Source organism: Rhineura floridana, chromosome 4, assembly GCF_030035675.1.
Source record: "Rhineura floridana isolate rRhiFlo1 chromosome 4, rRhiFlo1.hap2, whole genome shotgun sequence".
Classification (NCBI taxonomy): Eukaryota; Metazoa; Chordata; class Lepidosauria; order Squamata; family Rhineuridae; genus Rhineura; species Rhineura floridana.
This window is the reverse complement of record NC_084483.1, coordinates 197,216,450-197,233,564: the sequence shown is the minus strand read 5'-3', so window position 1 is coordinate 197,233,564 and position 17,115 is coordinate 197,216,450. Positions and strand designations below refer to the sequence as shown.

Genomic DNA, 17,115 nt, shown 5'->3' with positions numbered 1-17,115 from the left:
CCATCGTTCAATTCAAAGCCACACACTTTTTATGGGGAAGGGCTCAGTGCCAGAGCATTTGCCTTGCATGCAGAAGGTCCCTGGTTCAATCCCTGGCATCTCCAAGTAGGACCGGGAATGCCCCCTGCCTGAGACCTTAGAGAGCCACTGCCAGTCAGTGTAGACAATACTGTGCTAAACGGATCACTGGTCTGACTCGGTACAAGAGTCCACAGTTTCAACTTTTTCCGCCAACGTTCAACGTTTAGGCCACTGCTCTGAAAGCAAGAAACTGGACCTAATCCCAATGGGTCACCTGACGGCTTTGAGGACTAAGGCTGCCCCAGGAGTCCACACATTTTGGCTGGCCTTGTAGCCTGAAGTTATTTATGGTTGCTGGAGGCTTCAGTTTGTTGGAAGTAGGGATGAAACGATCTGCCAATTTTGGTTCTCTCAGTTTCTCATTTTTCTAAATTTTGTTCTCCACATTTCTGCAGTGTTTTGCTTTTATTAAAAAAATCCTTGTGAAAACTCTTCAGCATTTTAGTGCAAATTTCTCCTAATGAATAAATACATTATTGTATGCAGTTTTGACTAATGTACACATTTTTGCAAGCAATTTATCCTAATGTAATACATTTTTGTATGTTATTTTCACCAATATATTCATATTGTAAACATTTACTCCTCATATATGCATTTTTGGAAACATTGCTTGGTTGGAGAGCTTCATCACAAAATTCAAATAAATGTGAATTTTGAAGGATGGCTGTGTTTCAGTTCTCATATGGTTTCGGAAAGAGCAAATTTGATAAATCTGGCTTTAAATGCGAACTGAATCAACTTTCTCCCCCATCTCTAGTTGTGGGGGATGTCCAGTCCCTAACTTTCATCCATGGCTTGGGAGATACCTCCCAAGTAATTTGGGTTGATTTGGCATTAGCCAGTCGCCTTCACTGCATTTTTTTCAGCACCTGCTAAAAATGTTTTGTTTGGACAAGCCTACCCAAATATATAAAGTTGGCATGCATTTTCCTATATAATTTTATTTTACAAGGTATATTTTAACTGCTGGTTTTATTTATATTTTGTAAAAAAATTGTTTACTTTTTTATTTACAATTTTAATGCAGGTGTGGAGAACCTTTTGCCCTCCAGATGTTGCGAACTACAACTCCCATCAGCCCCAGCGAGCATGACTAATAATCATGAATGATAGGAGTTGTGGTTCAGCAACATCTGGAGGGCCAAAGGTTCCCCACAGCTGTTTCAATGTGTATTTTGTTTTATGTAAACCGCTTAGAGGCTTTTACAATTAAGCAGTAAATGAATTCCATTAATTAAATAAATACTTTCATTACAAAAAGCAGCCATTCAGGTTGCTATCTGCCTTGGGAGAGCCAGACAGTGTAGTGAGATTTCTAACCTTCTACACTGAGATTTTCTGCTGAAAAATCACTTCCCTCCCCCAGCAGCTTTTTCCACGTAAGGAAAAAGATACAATTTCAAGTATCAACAAAGGGCTCAGGGGAAGGGCAGGTCAAATTGCTTGTGCCTGGTCCCAAGTGAGAAAGTGTTGGGGGAAAGTGTTGGGGGGGGGGAATTGATTCAGTTCACATTTACAAGCGAACGTACCTAAGTCGAAACAATACAGGAACCAAAACATAGTCATCCTTCTAAATTTGCACTGCTCCAAATAACTTCAGTGCAGTTCTCCAGCCGAGAAATGTGTTCAAAAATGCATGTACTTGGCTAAAGTGGGCATAACAATACATATATTCATGAAAATTACCCCCAAACATGCACTATACTAGGGGAAATTGTTTTGCAAAACTGCATATTAGGCAAAATTGCATTAAAATGTGCATATTAGGAGAAATTCACATTAAAATGCTGATGAATTTTTATGACAGCTATATATATATATATTTGAAGCACGCTGATGTGGAAGTGTGGAGAACCAAACTTCAGAATAGAAAAATGAGAAAGTGAGAAACAGAAATGGACAGACTCGCCCATCTCTGCCCTGGTGTGGCATACAAGTGCTCTTGCCCCTTGGGTCCTGTGAACACTACACATGCTCAATGGAACAGACAGAGAGGGAGAGAAATGTCTCTCGCTAGCAGAATTAAGTGAGACACCCCTCACTATCACTGCTACCCAAATTCTCAGCAATGCACAGAGAACTTGGGAAAGGGTCTCTCCTATCATGCTGGGCATGCAGGGGCACCCAAAGCCAGAAAGAGACTCATGTTGTCCATGCTGGGGAATCTGAAGTAATGCACATGGTGCCCAAGTTGAAAGGTGGCAACCCTATCCTAGACAATCCCCACCATTGTTATTAACAGTAAGTTTGAAAACATGCAGGGCCAGTTTCCCCAAAAGGTTATAATTGAGAAGTTGGCCAGGCAATGCTTCCCATTCGCCAGAGTCCACTGGCCTCTTCAGTCAAAACTGTAAGCCAGGAAGTCAAATCTCACCTCTGCTACAAACTCTGTCAATGACCTTAGTCAAGTCACCGTTCTTTATTACTTGTCAGAATATGCCTCCAGGACAGAACACAGATGAAATCCAGAATGGGGGTACAGTGGACTGAGAATTGGCTAAGGAAGACCTGGGTTCAAACTCCTGTTCAAGGCCAAACTACATGGTATGTGGGAGATGCATGTAGTCTCCTACAATGTGTGCATGCATGTGTTTTCCCTTAATGAAAAGCAAGCACAGGAAGCTGTTTCAGTTTAAGGGGAGGAATGGTTGGAAAAGGAACATTGTTTTGATTGGAAAAACAGTAGGAAGCAGAACAGTTAAGCAGCCTCTTCTCTATCAGTCTTTCACTTCTAATTGCCACCTCCAAAACAGCTTTTCAGGTTTAAACAAACAAACAAAAGCAAAGAAACACCAGTAGACTACTGACATTTCTCCCAGGGCCGGTTCTAAAGGGCGGCCAGGTTGGGCACTGGTCCGAGGGCCCTTGGAGCTACAGAGGGCCCTCTGCTCTCCTTCCGTGATCCGTGGAAGCAGGACAGAAACCGCAGATCACTGAACAAGAGCTTCCGAACCGCCCGCCATCCCCCCGCTTCACTTACCTTTCTCCACTGTTTTTTGCGGTTTGCCATCAATCAAGATGACAGCCGAGGTTTCCCTAAGGAGCTGAAGCCTCTGCCGCCATCTTAGTTGATGGCACGCATGCGTGCTACACGTGCGCATTGCTGCCATCAACCAAGATGGTGGCAGAGGCTTCAGCCCCTTAGGGAAACCTCGGCCGCCATATTGATTGATGGCAAACCTATGCGCGCAGTCGCAAAATAATGGAAAGGCAGATGAAGCGGGGGGATGGGACGGGACGGCGGGCGGCTCAGAAGCTCCTGTCCTGCGATCCCTCCCGCAGCTGTTTCTGCACATCGCGGAAGGGGAGCGGAGGGGCCCAGGGCACGCTGGTGCCCAAGGGCCCCGTCATGCCTGGAGCCGGCCCTGATTTCTCCTATGTATAATCTGGTGTAGGCTCCAACCACTAAACTCACTGCTATTCAGGCATTCCATCTCCTCATGTGTCAATAAATATGCAAAGAGAAGTGGATGGAGATTTGGTCCCTCCAAGCCTGAGGTTCCACACCCCAACCTAAATCATCATCAAGGATACTTGTGCGGCAGAGCCTGCCTCTTCACTAGGGATGGGGGAGAAATTTGATTCAGTTCACATTCAAAGGCAAACGTACTTAACTCGCACTATCCAAGGCTGCTTTCACACATGGGGCTGACTGCGTTAGTTTAATGGATTAAAAAGGTAGACCTTCTGTCTCGATTCCTAAAATCCCTTTCATACTACAGTACCTGTTACGTTAAGGAACAGCAGCTTTTTCAGCCGATATACTGGCATTTTGCGCAACTGTCTTTCACATGGCTCGTTTTCGTCCCTCACCCATGCACACTGTTCCTCACTGTGTAGGAGATCTAAGATCTTGTCCCGTTGCCATGAAAGCCGGAATACTGGTACAACGTTCATCAGGCAAAAAAAAAACCCTGTGCAACTGAAGGGCGGGAACACACTGCATGCTGGGATGCCTGACACATGAGCGGCTGCAGCTAGCGAAAAACTCCTGCAATCTTCCAGGTTCCCAGACTTGCTAACGGATTGTTTCTGGTATCATTTATCACAGAAATTAGCGGTAAACTTCCTCTACATTCCACTAGAATTCTGGAGCTAGCTCATGCATCGTGTGAAAGACCAAATATAACGCGCAAATTACCAGGTAATTCCGAAATTGTCAGAATAATGGAATAAAGTGCAGTGTGAAAGCAGCCCAAATCAATACACAAACCAGGACACAGAAATAGCTATATACCCCTTGCCTGTGTCATCTACAGACCGCAGTAATACTTCCAATGGTGTAAGTCTCTCAGAGCTTGTCTCTTGATATTACAAAATTCCCAGCCTGATGCCAAGAGAGCCAGGGGACCTGTTCATTTCTAAGATGTGTTTGCCAATATTCTCTAGGCAAGGGGTTTGTGTCCGTATAAAATTCTTTAAGCCTAAATAGCTGTACCTGCTTATACATTTCCATGTTAAACTGCTTTATCTCCCAGGGCAAAATCTGGATGTCCCCCCAAGGGAATAAAAAGATATGCCCGGTATGAGCTTTTCCTTACCCGCATCATTGCCCCATAAGTCGACTTCCGCTTGATAAAATTCAGTGTAATATTTTTCTTAATAAATGGGAAGACAGCTGGATGAATATCTTTCAAGAGAGAATGCTCAATTTGGACCCAGTTTGAGCTCCATGAAATGATAAAGGTAAGTAAATGACTCATTTGGTAAGCCTCGTAATAGTTTTTGAGAAAAGGGATAGCCCAGCCCCCAGTCAATAATGTCCTATATCTCAAAAAGTTAGTCATTCTAGGCTTTTTACCCTTAAAGATAAATCCTTCCAACCTTTTTTGCCAAATCTTGGCACTTCCACTGGTAGCACATAATATAGATATGTAAACCGTGGCAAAATCATCATTTTAATTGCTGCTATCCTACTAGAAAGAGATAGATCAGTGGTTCCCAACCTGGGGGCCGCGAAGTAATCCAGGGGGGGCCATGAACAGTAAAGAAATGAATTATTTATTAATTTTTTAAAAAAGTCTTCACTCCTTCTACACTGTCTGCTTTCCGCTTCCGCTGCAGATGGCACCTCCCCCTTGCTCCAAACGAGAGGGGAGGCCTTTTGCTGAAGCGCCAGAGCGTCTTTCAGGCGCACTAAGGGCAGGCATCTGCCTATAGAACACATGGCAGATGCCAAAGGAGGCTGAGGGTGGAGCTACCAAGAAGAAGAGGGGATTACTATCACTGATTCCCATCTCCTTGCACTGCCGCTACTGGCAACGCCCTTGCTTAGAATGAGAGGAGAGGGTTTTTTGTGAAGCAAAAAGAAGCAAGCCTGCAAAGAAAGGCTGCTTTCCCCTTTCCTTCCTGGCAGCCAGCCAGCCTACTTCCCTGGGGGGAGAGGGTCACAAAAAATTTTCAGCTTATAAAGTGGGTCCCGTGCTCATAAAGGTTGGGAACCACTGAGATAGATTAACTTTTCCCCATCTCTTAAGGTCCCAACAGATTGACTTCCAGAGGGGTTTATAATTTGCCTGAAAGGATTTTTTGTGTTTTTCATTATGATAGTGCCTAAATAGCTAAAGGATTTTTTTTTCTGTAATTGTATTAGACATTTCTCTATGTACCATATTCCAGAACCCTGCTATCTTTACACAAGTCCACCAGAAATGAAAATAAGTGCCTTTAATTGGACATCCTCACCAGCAAAAAGGACTTATCGTAGATGAGACAAGTGACAAATCCAGCCCTTTATTAAATCAAGGAATGACCCTCAAGTTCCTTGCCCAGTTTGGCTGTGGTTACCCTTGGCCTTAAAATGCCATGCTCCCCATTTGTTCACAACATTCTCGGGACTCATTTTGGCGCTGTCTGAACCAGATAAAACAAGGTTAACCAGCAGGCTTGAACGCCGAGGAACAGATGGTAGCAGCAGGGCTGTAATGCACAAGCAACATTTTTTGGCTGCAAGAGAGGGTGTTCAAAAAGAAACAAGGACAGAGGAAACTGGAACAGTGCAGAGCAGGGCAGGCAAAACGAGAAGGCGGGTAGACTGTCTCTTCCAAGTAGGGATTGAGGGGAAATTCAATTCAGTTCACATTTAAAGTCAGACCTACCCAATTCGCACTTTCCATCTCCTCATGCGACAATCAATACGCAAACATAGCCAACCGTTAAAATTTGCTCTTCTCCAAATTTTGCAAAGCAGTTCTCCAGCCAAGTCATGCAAATAAAAATGCCAATACTAAGGTAATGTGTGCATATAAATGCACACGTTAATGCAAAAATTACACAAATGCATTATGATAAGGAAAATTGCTTTGCAAAAATGTGGGTATTAGGCAAAATTGCACACAAACATATTAGGAGAAATTTGTACTAAAATGCTGACGAGTTTTAAAGATACAGAAGATCTCTTGGCTGCCAGGCTCCAAGAGGTCTTTTGTATCTTTAATTGTGCAGGGGGAAGGGAGAATTCCACCTTGTGGTTTTTCTCATTACAGTGTTGCAAGAACACCTGCACTTGGCTGACTTTCTCTTCTCCTAAAGATACAGGATCAGTCTCGGGCCATGAACCTGGCAACCCTAAACCAGGGGCAGGGAACATCTTTCAATCCAAGGGCCACATTCCCTTCTGGGCAACCTTCCTGGTGCCACATGTCAGTGCTGGGAGGGGCCAGTGGCAAAAGAGGGTGGAGCAAGGAATGCAATTTTTTTTCTTTGTACAGCTTTTCACAGACTCTCAAAACTCTCTCTAAATTCTCTATCCAGGCAAGGAAAAGCATGATCAACATTCCAGGACACATGCCAGCCACACAAAGGCCACTCAAGTAGGGTGTAAAGCAAGTCCAATGAAGGCTGTGATCTGGGGAGACTGAGTGTGGCTGGAGAGGAGGTGTGGCCCCGGGAAGAGTCCTGAGGTCCATTTAGAGGGGCCTGGAAGGCCATATCCATCTCCTGGATCTGAGGTTCCCTGCCTCAGGACTAGATGAACAAAAAGTCTAACCTCATCCATCCTCTCAAAAACAATTAAAATCAACCCCAAATATTAAAACGTCTCCTAAAACAGGTTAGTAAGTAGCCACTTGGCTGATCTCCAGGGAGCAGGGGGGGGGGAATCTTGTCAACTGGAAGAGGCCATTGGGTTTTTTCCTTTATTTCATGTCAATATGCCGAAATATTTTACGAACAAGGTTTGGGGAGCTAGCTTGCTACATGCATAGCTTTTCTGGACCTATTTGCAACCCTAGATGCATTTACTTGGGAGGAAGAAGGCCCACTTAATCCAGCGGGATTTGCATCTGAGTCAACATGCATTTGATCAGGGTGCCCTTCCTCCAAAAGATGCTGTGATTTAGACTATGATTAATGCCCATGGGAAACTCCATAATTCCAGGACACCTCCAGAACCCCTCCTCTCTATGTTTCTGAGCATGATACAAAGACGACCGCACTAACAGAACACTCTTGGATAGTCTTCAAGATCACCACTGAACACATAGGCAAAAGAAGAGAGAATTAGGCAGCTCTACACAATCTTTGTTCCACCAAGCCGAAGAAACTCATCAGCCGTTTATTGAGGTCTGCTGGGGCTAGAGAACACCTCATTTTGGCAACAGGCAGGCAACGAAAACAGGAGATGCAGAAAGCCCTTGGTAGGCCTCCATGCATGGCTGGTAGGGGGCAGCATTTGACTTAGCGGGTCACAAGCTCTGCAAGTCTGCGCCAAGGTGCTTTATACATGTAGTGATGGGCAACGCACATGTAAATTCCCAAAGCTTCAGAAACAGAAAGTGCTTCTCCAAGGCAACCCTTCTTATCAGGCAATTAAGCTGTCTATGGCAGGGGTAACCAATGTGGTACCCTCCAAATGTTGTCGACTCCAACTCGCATCAGCACCAGACAGCATGGCCAATGGCCAGGAATGACGGGGATTATAGTCCACATCATCTGGAGAGTACCACTCTGGCATGCTAGCCTTGAGAACAGAAGACTGAGGGGAGACATGACAGCACTCTCCAAGTACTTGAAAGGTTGTCACACAGAGGAGGGCCAAGATCTCTTCTCGATCATCCCAGAGTGCAGGACACAGAATAATGGGCTCAAGTTACAGGAAACTAGATTCCAAATGAACATCAGGAAAAAAAATCCTAACTGTTACAGCGGTAACTATGGAGCCAATGACCTAGGAAGGTGGTGGGCTCTCCCCAACACAGGAGGCCTTCAAGAGGCAGCTGGACAGCCACCTGCTAGGTATGATTTAAGTTGGATTTCTGCATTGAGCAGGAGGTTGGATTCAATGCCCTTATAGGTCCCTTCCAACTCTACTATTCTATGATTCTATCCTTGGTATACGGCATTTAGGCTACAATTCTAGACACACGTACATGGGAGTAAGTTCCACTGAGAGCCATTATGCTTGCTTCAGAGGAATATATATTAACCCACCCCAATGTGCATGCAGTGAAAAATAAATGCATGTGTAACATACACATGATGGGATTTCACTGCCAGTCCCTGAGAGTGAAAATGGGTCAACTCTGAATAGATTTCATTAGCTTCAGCCCACTTCTTTCAACAGAGGAGGTTGAATGGGCACTCCCATGCCTTCCTCTCCACCCGTGCCTCCCAGGTGTGTGTGTATGACATACCCTCCAGGACACAAAGAATTTTTTTTTCCTGTCTTTGCAGGTGGCCAATTTTCACTGCTCATTTGCAAAAACAAAAATATGTTCTCTGCAATTTCATGTGGTCAAGTACTGCAAATGTGGCTTATTACAGGAGTATTCTGCAGACTTTGGCAATCTCCATGCTCTTGGAAAAACAGCTTTTTTCAATATAAATTCTGAAACCGTGTGCGACATATTGCTGAAAATATTTTATTCATGTTCTCGCAGTATTCTGCATCTGGCAAACCATCTTACTACAAAATAGCTTCATATTTTAACAGAGAAAACTATACTCTATTAAGTGACTTTGCTCCATGTACAAGTTAGTTGGTGAAGTTTCTTGGCAGAATCACAAATCTGAGTATAAAAGATTTAGCTAAACATCAAGCCCTGAAGTGTATGATATCAGGTACTGGCAATGATATGCACAATATCTGGATTATTTTCCTTTTGTAGCAGAAACTGATGGACTCCTCCCTTCAACCTACTCTACCGTTTTCCTGGGGATCCAAGAACAAGTGCTCATGAGCCACCAGCGCTAGAACTGGGAATACTCAGCTGCCCCGTGTGATGAATCACCAGAATTGCAGTTTGAAGCATCTTTCTTGGCAGTGGTATATTCTCAGCCTCTGAACTGGCCCTGCCCATCCAGGCTGGTCACCAGGCCCCCCTAGATAGAAGAAAGATCTAAATGGCTTCCTGACTAGAATGGGACTTTGCCTGAGCCTTTCTGGTCTTCCTGGCTGGGTGTGTTTTGGTCTGTTCTCTGATCAACCCTTTCCCCCTACCCACCCCACCACCAACTCTGACTCCCAGGAACAATTACTAGATCCCCTCTGACAGCTACCTACAGCTCAGCCCTGACACTATATAAATGGCTTCCAGGACTGAGGTCCCACACGAAGGACTGAATCCAGAAACAGGCTTTTTACTGGTCCATCTAGCTCAGTATTGTCCACACTGTCTGGCAGCAGCTCCCCAGGGTTTCAGACCAGGAGTGTCTCTCAGCCTACTTGGAGCAGGCAGGGATTGAACCTTGGACCTTCTGCATGCAAAGCAGATGTTCTACCACTGAGCTACGGTCCTTCCCCTGCTAGGTCCCACACTTAGATTACCATTGAAGACTCAGAGCACAGGACCAGAGCAGTGCCTATACCCAAATCTTGTTGAATAATGTTCTGGCCAATATGACAAGCAGCCAAACGCCTGATACCAAATGCACACTCAAAATGCTGGAATAAGGCATTGCATACCAGAGATGGAAAGATCTGTCAATTTCAGTTGTCTCAGTTTCTCATTTTTCCAAACTTAAATTCAGTTCTCCACATTTCACAATTTTTTTTAAAAAAAATCCTCATGAAAATTCTCCAGTATTTCAGTGCAAATTTCTCCTTGTAGACACATCTCTGTAGGCATTTGACTAATGTACACATTTTTGCAAGCATTTCTGCTTGTTGTTTTCACTCATTTTATGCCCACTTTCCCCTAACATATGCATTTTAGTGAACATTGTTTGGCTGGTGAACTGCATTGCAAAATTCAAATCACTACATTTTGAAGCATGGCTGTGTTTCGGTTCTCATACTATTTTGGAAAGTGTGAATTTTATATATTTGGCTTGAAATGCAAACTGAATCGAATTTCTCGCCCTCCCTATTGCATGCACACATATACATGATTTTGTTACATTAAGAAACATTCTCTAGCCATTCGAAAGCTAGCCATTGCCGCACTTTGCCTATGACAAAGCTTTCTAGCTGCTTGGCGGGGTATCCCATTCAAGTTCTTCAGCCTAGCAGCTTTTTCTCACACAGTGCTTACTCATATGTTAAGTTCTGGCATCTTGCTAGACAACATTTTGCCTCGTCGTCCCAACAGCTTGGGAGCCAAAAACCCAACTTGGCTGTTATAAAAGTCATCCTATCACTCTTGCCATGTGCTCTCGTTTTCACTTGCAGTGATGCCAAGATGCTCAGTCATTTTTGCAAAGCATCCCTCCGGATGCAATCCCACATATACTTAACTGGGTCTGAGTCCCACAAGAAACAGCAGGTCTTAGTTTTGAGTGCATATGCATAGAATCAGACTGCATGGTTCACAGTCATAGGAGTGACCTCCCAGGAAAAGAGATTCTGGTGGCCAGTTATCCACTAGGGAAAAATTTGATTCAGTTCGCATATCAAGCCGAATCTATCAAATTTGCACTTTCCAAAACAGTATGAGGAGCGCAGCCATCCTTCAAAATTCGGACTTAACTGAATGTTGTGATGCAGTTTTCCAACCAAACATAAAAATGCATATGTTAGAGGAAAAACAAATATGGGTACTCCCAAAAAGACACCCCCTTGTTAAGGTACCTGAGTCCTAAACTGTTTAAAGCAGGGATGGTGAACCTGTGGCCCTCCAGGTGTTCCTTGGACTCCAAATCCCATCAGCCCCAGCCAGCAAGGCCAATGGTCAGGGACACTGAGTGCTGGAGTCCAGCAACAACCGGAGGGCCACAGCCTATTAAATCAAGCTTGGACATTGACCAGGGACCGTGGTTATTGATTTAAAATTGGAAAGATAGGTTCCATATGCCAGATCCCAGCCGTTAACCCAGTGGCTGGACTTTGATTCCTGAACTGAGCAGGGGATTGGGCTCGATGGCCTTACAGGCCCATCGCAACTCTGCTGTTCTATGAATACATGAACCAGCTGAAGTTTCTGAGCAGAGGCAGACCCATTTGCAATGTATTGCAGGAATTCAAACCTGAGCATGGATTACAGGGATGAAAGCACGTGGCCATTGGATTCTCTCAGCTTCTCATTTTTCCAATCTTAAATTCAATCCTCCACATTTCTGCAGCAATTTGCAAATTCTTTTTTTTTTCAAATCCTCCTGAAAATTCCTCAGTGTTTTAGCATGAATTTCTCATAACAAAACACATTTTTTGACTGAAGTACACATTTCAGGAGAGAGGACACACCCAAAATTTGTTGCAGATCTCACTTGCCTTTCCTTGTCATTTCTCTTCCCTCCAAGAGAACATGCATCAAACAGCCACTGTTCACAAAGTGCTTTCACTGAACCCACACATTTATTTCCTTTTTTTCTCCCCCTCCCTATTTTAAATGAACGCCGGGTCTCTGAAGGGCTGGTTCCCTTCCTGATCCATCACACCTCCAGCGCTACATGGCAGAGAGTGTTAGTCAGCAGTTTTCCTTTCGCTCATTAATAACCTCAACAGGGAGTGAGAAACGGAGCCAACAGCCTCTGATATTTTCCTTGCATGTAAAAAAAAGGAAAAGGAAAAGGGAGCTGAGGGTGGTGGAAAGACGCACTCCCAGTCAAACAAAAGGTGTTATTTAAAAAAAGAAAAAGAGGTTTGGAATAAAGCTATTGAAAAATGTCTCAAGAGCGCACACTCAGAGCCTATTAGTTCATACCTATTAAGTTACACTGAAGCAACGCACATGGTTTTTGTGAATTATCCCAGAGAAGAATGACCCACGTAATTTGGGGGGGAGGGGAAGGAGGTGTTACAAGGAACAAAAATGAAGTTCCTCCCATGCAATAATGGAAACAAGCGATGTGACATCGGCGCATCATGTGCTTCTCCATCCCACACGCACCCCCAGGGGCAGCCTGGAATGCAGAGTGGGAAAGGGGGGATGGGAAGTGACAACATCCCCGGGGGTAACACCACATCATATATGCCCATTTCCACTTATTACAGCCAGGGAGGAGGAAGGGACGCTGCTCAGTGGCAGAGCATCTGCAGAAGTCCCAGGTTCAATCCCCGGCATCCCCACATAGAGCTGGGAAAGACTCCCTGTCTGAAGCCCTGGAGAGCTGCTGCCAGTCAGAGTGGACAATACTGAGCTAGATGGACCAATGGTCTGACTCAGTATACAACAGCTTCCCATGTCCCTAAGTTAAGCAGCAGCAAATACAAAAGGAAAGAATGTGTGGCTCAGCAACACATCAACAGCTGACCTGAGACATTTTGCTGACTGAGACGGAGAGATAAATGCACGCTTCCCAGTCTGAAATCCTCCGGAGCCACTGCCAGCCAGTGTGGATAATGCTGAAGCAGATGGGTCTGGCTTAGTCCAAGGCAGCTTCCTATGTTCCTACGGCTTTGGAGGCAGCCTCTTAAGTTTAGGGCTCTCTAACAAAAGGTTATCTAATGTTCGCCTATGGAACTCACTCCCACAAGAAGCAGTTATGGCCACCAACTTGGCTGGCTTTAAAAGATTATTAGGTAAATCCATGGATAAGGCTATCTATGGCTACTAGCCACAATGGCTATGCTCTGCCTCCATGATCAGAGGCAGTACGCTTCTGAATACCAGGTGCTGGAACCCGCAGGAGGTAGAAATTTTCTTGCATTCACGTCCTGCTTGCAGGCTCCACACAGGCATCTAGCTGGCCACTGCATGAACAGGATGCTGGGACTAGGTGGGCCATTGGCCTGGTCCAGTATGCGCTTTTCACCTTCTTAGGACAAAAGAAATATATTAGGCTATATTAGCTATGTTAGGCTGCATTAACAGAAGTATAGTTTCCAAATCCCATGAAGTATTAGTTCCCCTCTATTCAGCACTGGTTAGGCCTCATCTGAAACAAACTGAGACAAAGCCCTATGAGGAGAGACTGAAAGAACTGGGCATGTTTAGCCTGGAGAAGAGAAGACTGAGCGGAGATATGGTAGCACTCTTCAAGTACAGGAAAGGTTGTCACATAGAGGAGGGCCGGCATCTCTTCTCAATCGTCCCAGAGTACAGGACATGGAATAATGGGCTCAAGTTGCAGGAAGCCAGATTTCACCTAGACATCAGGAAAAGCTTCCTAACTGTTAGAGCCATACGACAATGGAACCAATTACCTAGAGAAGTAGTGGGCTCTCTGACACTGGAAGGATTCAATAGGCAGCTGGACAGCCATCTGTCAGGAATGCTTTGATTTGGATTCCTGCATTGCGCAAGGGGTTGGACTTGATGGCCTTATAGGCCCCTTCCAACTCTTCTATTCCATGATTCTATGAAAGTACTTCTTCACACAGTGTGCAGTTAAACTATGGAATTCACTCCCACAAGAAGAATGGCCACCAACCTTGATGGAGGACAAGGCTATCAATTGCTACCAGCCACAAGGGCTAAATTCTACCCCACTGTGGGAGACAGTATGACTCTGAATCCCCCGGTGCTAAGAATCACATTTCTGAGAATGGGAAGAGCACTGTTGCATTCCGCTTCCATTTGTGGACTTCCCATATATATGTGGTTGACCCCTGAAAGAACAGTATGCTGGACTAGATGGGACATGGTCTGATCTAGCAGGGGTCTTCTTATGTTCTTAAGGAAACATTTACTATTTCTGCTGGACATTTAAAAAAAAAACCCTGTAATTTTGAGTTACAGATTACACTGCAGTGTAATAACGTGTATGCAGACTACAAGCATTCGGAGCCCTTGTGATATAAAGCAGGAACGGAGTTCTTTAAAAGTGACAAAGTTCCTCATGAAGCTGATTATCAAGCTGTTCATCCATGGCATGGCTCAGCAATGTAGCACCCATGGAAGCAATGGTGTCCTTGAGGTCTTCCCTTGGTGCCCCCAAACCTTCTGAGCCTCCCCCCAATCCACTGTCTCCTTGGTCATGAGGTGGTGAGGGTGGTTACCTTTTCCACCTTTGAAAAGTACATTGAGCTGAAGGAGGAAGTTGGAAGAGTGACACTCCTTCACACCTTCTCTTTTAGCTCTAGATGTTTTTCAACTCGGATTAATTCAATTGGATTTGACTTTTATCCAGGTCTATTAGAAAAGCAAAGTCTGTACACAGGTGCTTTCTCTCTTTCTGTTCCTTGAAGGGAATGATCCAGAGGAGGAAGAGAAAAATGATCAGGGGGTAGCACCCACAGCAGTCACTCAAAAACCCCAAAGTGCCCACAAGCCTAAAAGTGTTGATAACTCCCGATCGATAGTCTTTGGGGCTTGATTACCAGCCAATCGTCTAAGTAATCAACTCTCTCACTCTTTTGCTGGCTAGATAAAAAAAGATGCACTGTTCTTGGAAGACAAATTTACCTTCTGGACAGCAGGTTCAAGCCCAAGAACAGGCAGAATGAACCAAAACAATCCACTGACTTTCTCTGGTCTTTGGAAAAGAATATAAAATACTAGGGGCTATGCCCCAGCGTGCTTCGCATGCCAACCTCACACACATACACACACATCTAGGGACTCCCAAACACACGCATATGCACACATGGACTCCCAAACAGGTTGCCCTCCCCGCAAGCATCCTCCTCCCCCCATCCCCAAATGCATCACCAAGCATCCTCTCCTCCCCTTTCGACCTTCTCCTGCGTGGACAACAGAGGCAGCCAGCCAAAGAACAGAGCAATAGAAGGGAATAGTCAGGGCAGTGCCTCAGGAGCCATCCTTCTCTCCTGCCGCTTACCTCCTCGCCTTCTGCCACTGAGGCTGTCAGGGGGGCAGCAACAGCAGAACAGGATGGCTGATAAGGAGCTCCCCCAGGCTGTCTTGACTTCCTCCGTGGCTTGCCCAGGCCACCATGCCCCATGCACGCTGCACCTCACACCTGCTGTGACTCCCCACCCCCATGGAATGCTGCCATCACACTGCACGATGGCGTAACGGCTTGTATTTTCATTGTATGTATAATGTTATTATATGTATAGAAAAAAAGATCCCCCAAGTATGAAATCCAAACATCCCACACTTTGGCCTTGTCTTGGCTGCGGGTAAAGGGTGTCATTTTTTGAATGCTCCTCCACATTAAAATGCAAAAACAACACAACCTCCCTTCAAGTAGAAAATTAGCATAGCAGCAGGAGGTTGGCTGGCTCCATGGTATGCTAGGGTTTGGGGTTTTTTACTTGCAGGAAGTTTTTTTTAATAACATGGGGGAAGTATTTACAAAAGTAATCATTTGCAGTCTAAAGTGGTACCATCCACTCTACAACCTCAGTATTCTGTCACCTAATTCTACCAGATCATTTCCCGCCCCCCTCAAAATGTTAAAGTTGGTGTGTTCCCAATCAGATCCCAACTCTACAACGGCAGATTCCTGGGCTGGTACCACAATCCCCTTTCTTACCTGGTAGAATCATAAACACAACACCAAAATCCTTTCTTAGACGTGACCCACAGTCTGCAAATCACCGGATCACCATCATGATAAACAAGCAACAAGACACAAATTAATACCAACTTTCCTCTTGGGAAATTATTCAGGCTTAAAATCCTTGCACTGTACAGCATTTGGGCACATTATCCACTTCCCTATCAGCTGAAAATAAATGTGCATTCCAGAAACATCTGTTAAAATGTCAGCCTACCATCACAAACCGCACCTGAGGAGCTAAATGTCAAAGAGATCTGCTTTTGTTTTTCTAGGGAATCCCAGGAAAAAAGCAATTAGGATCATGCCAGGGCACATTCACTGAGTAGGCAACATAAATGCAGAACAAGTATCTGCCCAAATGACTCCCCTTAAGAAAGCACAGCCCCAACGCAGGGGCAATAATGAGATTCACAGCAGCTCTAAATGAGGGCTCTGTGCTTCCAATGCCAGAAATAGCCCTCTGGATAAGTTAGAGCTGGAGTCCAACAACAACAGGGGGCACCACATTGGCTACCCCTGCTCTATACTCTCCCTCTTTCACTGGAGGACATCCAGCAGCAGGAGAAAGACCAATGGCTAACGATCCATTCATCAGTCAAAACAGCAAAAGAAACTCTTATGGAGATTGCCACCTGTAGACACCAAGGAAAATCCTGCACTCTGAGCAATCGCATAAGGACGTTGAAATGGAGGAGTTTGCCCTTCGCTGAAACTCTTAACACTCTGCATCAGTGAAGCACATGGGAGCAGCCCTGGGCCTGATGGCAGCAGCAGTAGCTAACAAATAGCTCCAATGATGTCCGCATACACAAGCTCTACCCCAATGAAAAAGAGGCTTCACTCCATCCATCTAGCCCTTCTCTCCCTCTCTTCCCGATCAAGCCTTTGTGCTCTCAGGCTCTCTGCACAGTGCATTAGCTTCTGCCACAAGGAATCCCATATTTCAATGCCTCTTTGTACCAGCAAGGTGCTTTCCTGTAAAGCCCAGGAGATACGACTGTTGTGTAGCCCATCAACAGCAACACATCCAACAACTTCCTCTGTACTTATCCACCTAATCATCACCCTGAGCAACTGAAGCCATAGCTGTGATTCCTCCCTTCACATTGTCAACGAAGTATTTCATCATAGATGTGGCACCAAAAATTGGGTACTTTCCCTCCACCATTTCCACGATTTGCACACAATTAAAAAAAATGGTCACCCTCATCATAATCATTATCATATTGACATAATAATAACTCA

At 44.9% G+C, this 17,115-nt stretch overlaps 1 protein-coding gene across 7 annotated transcripts in view; it reads right to left on the bottom strand.

Moving 5' to 3' along the window:
• The window catches only part of CCDC85A (coiled-coil domain containing 85A), a 228,664-nt gene that overhangs the window by 194,397 nt on the left and 17,152 nt on the right, over positions 1-17,115 (bottom strand). The window lies entirely within an intron of this gene.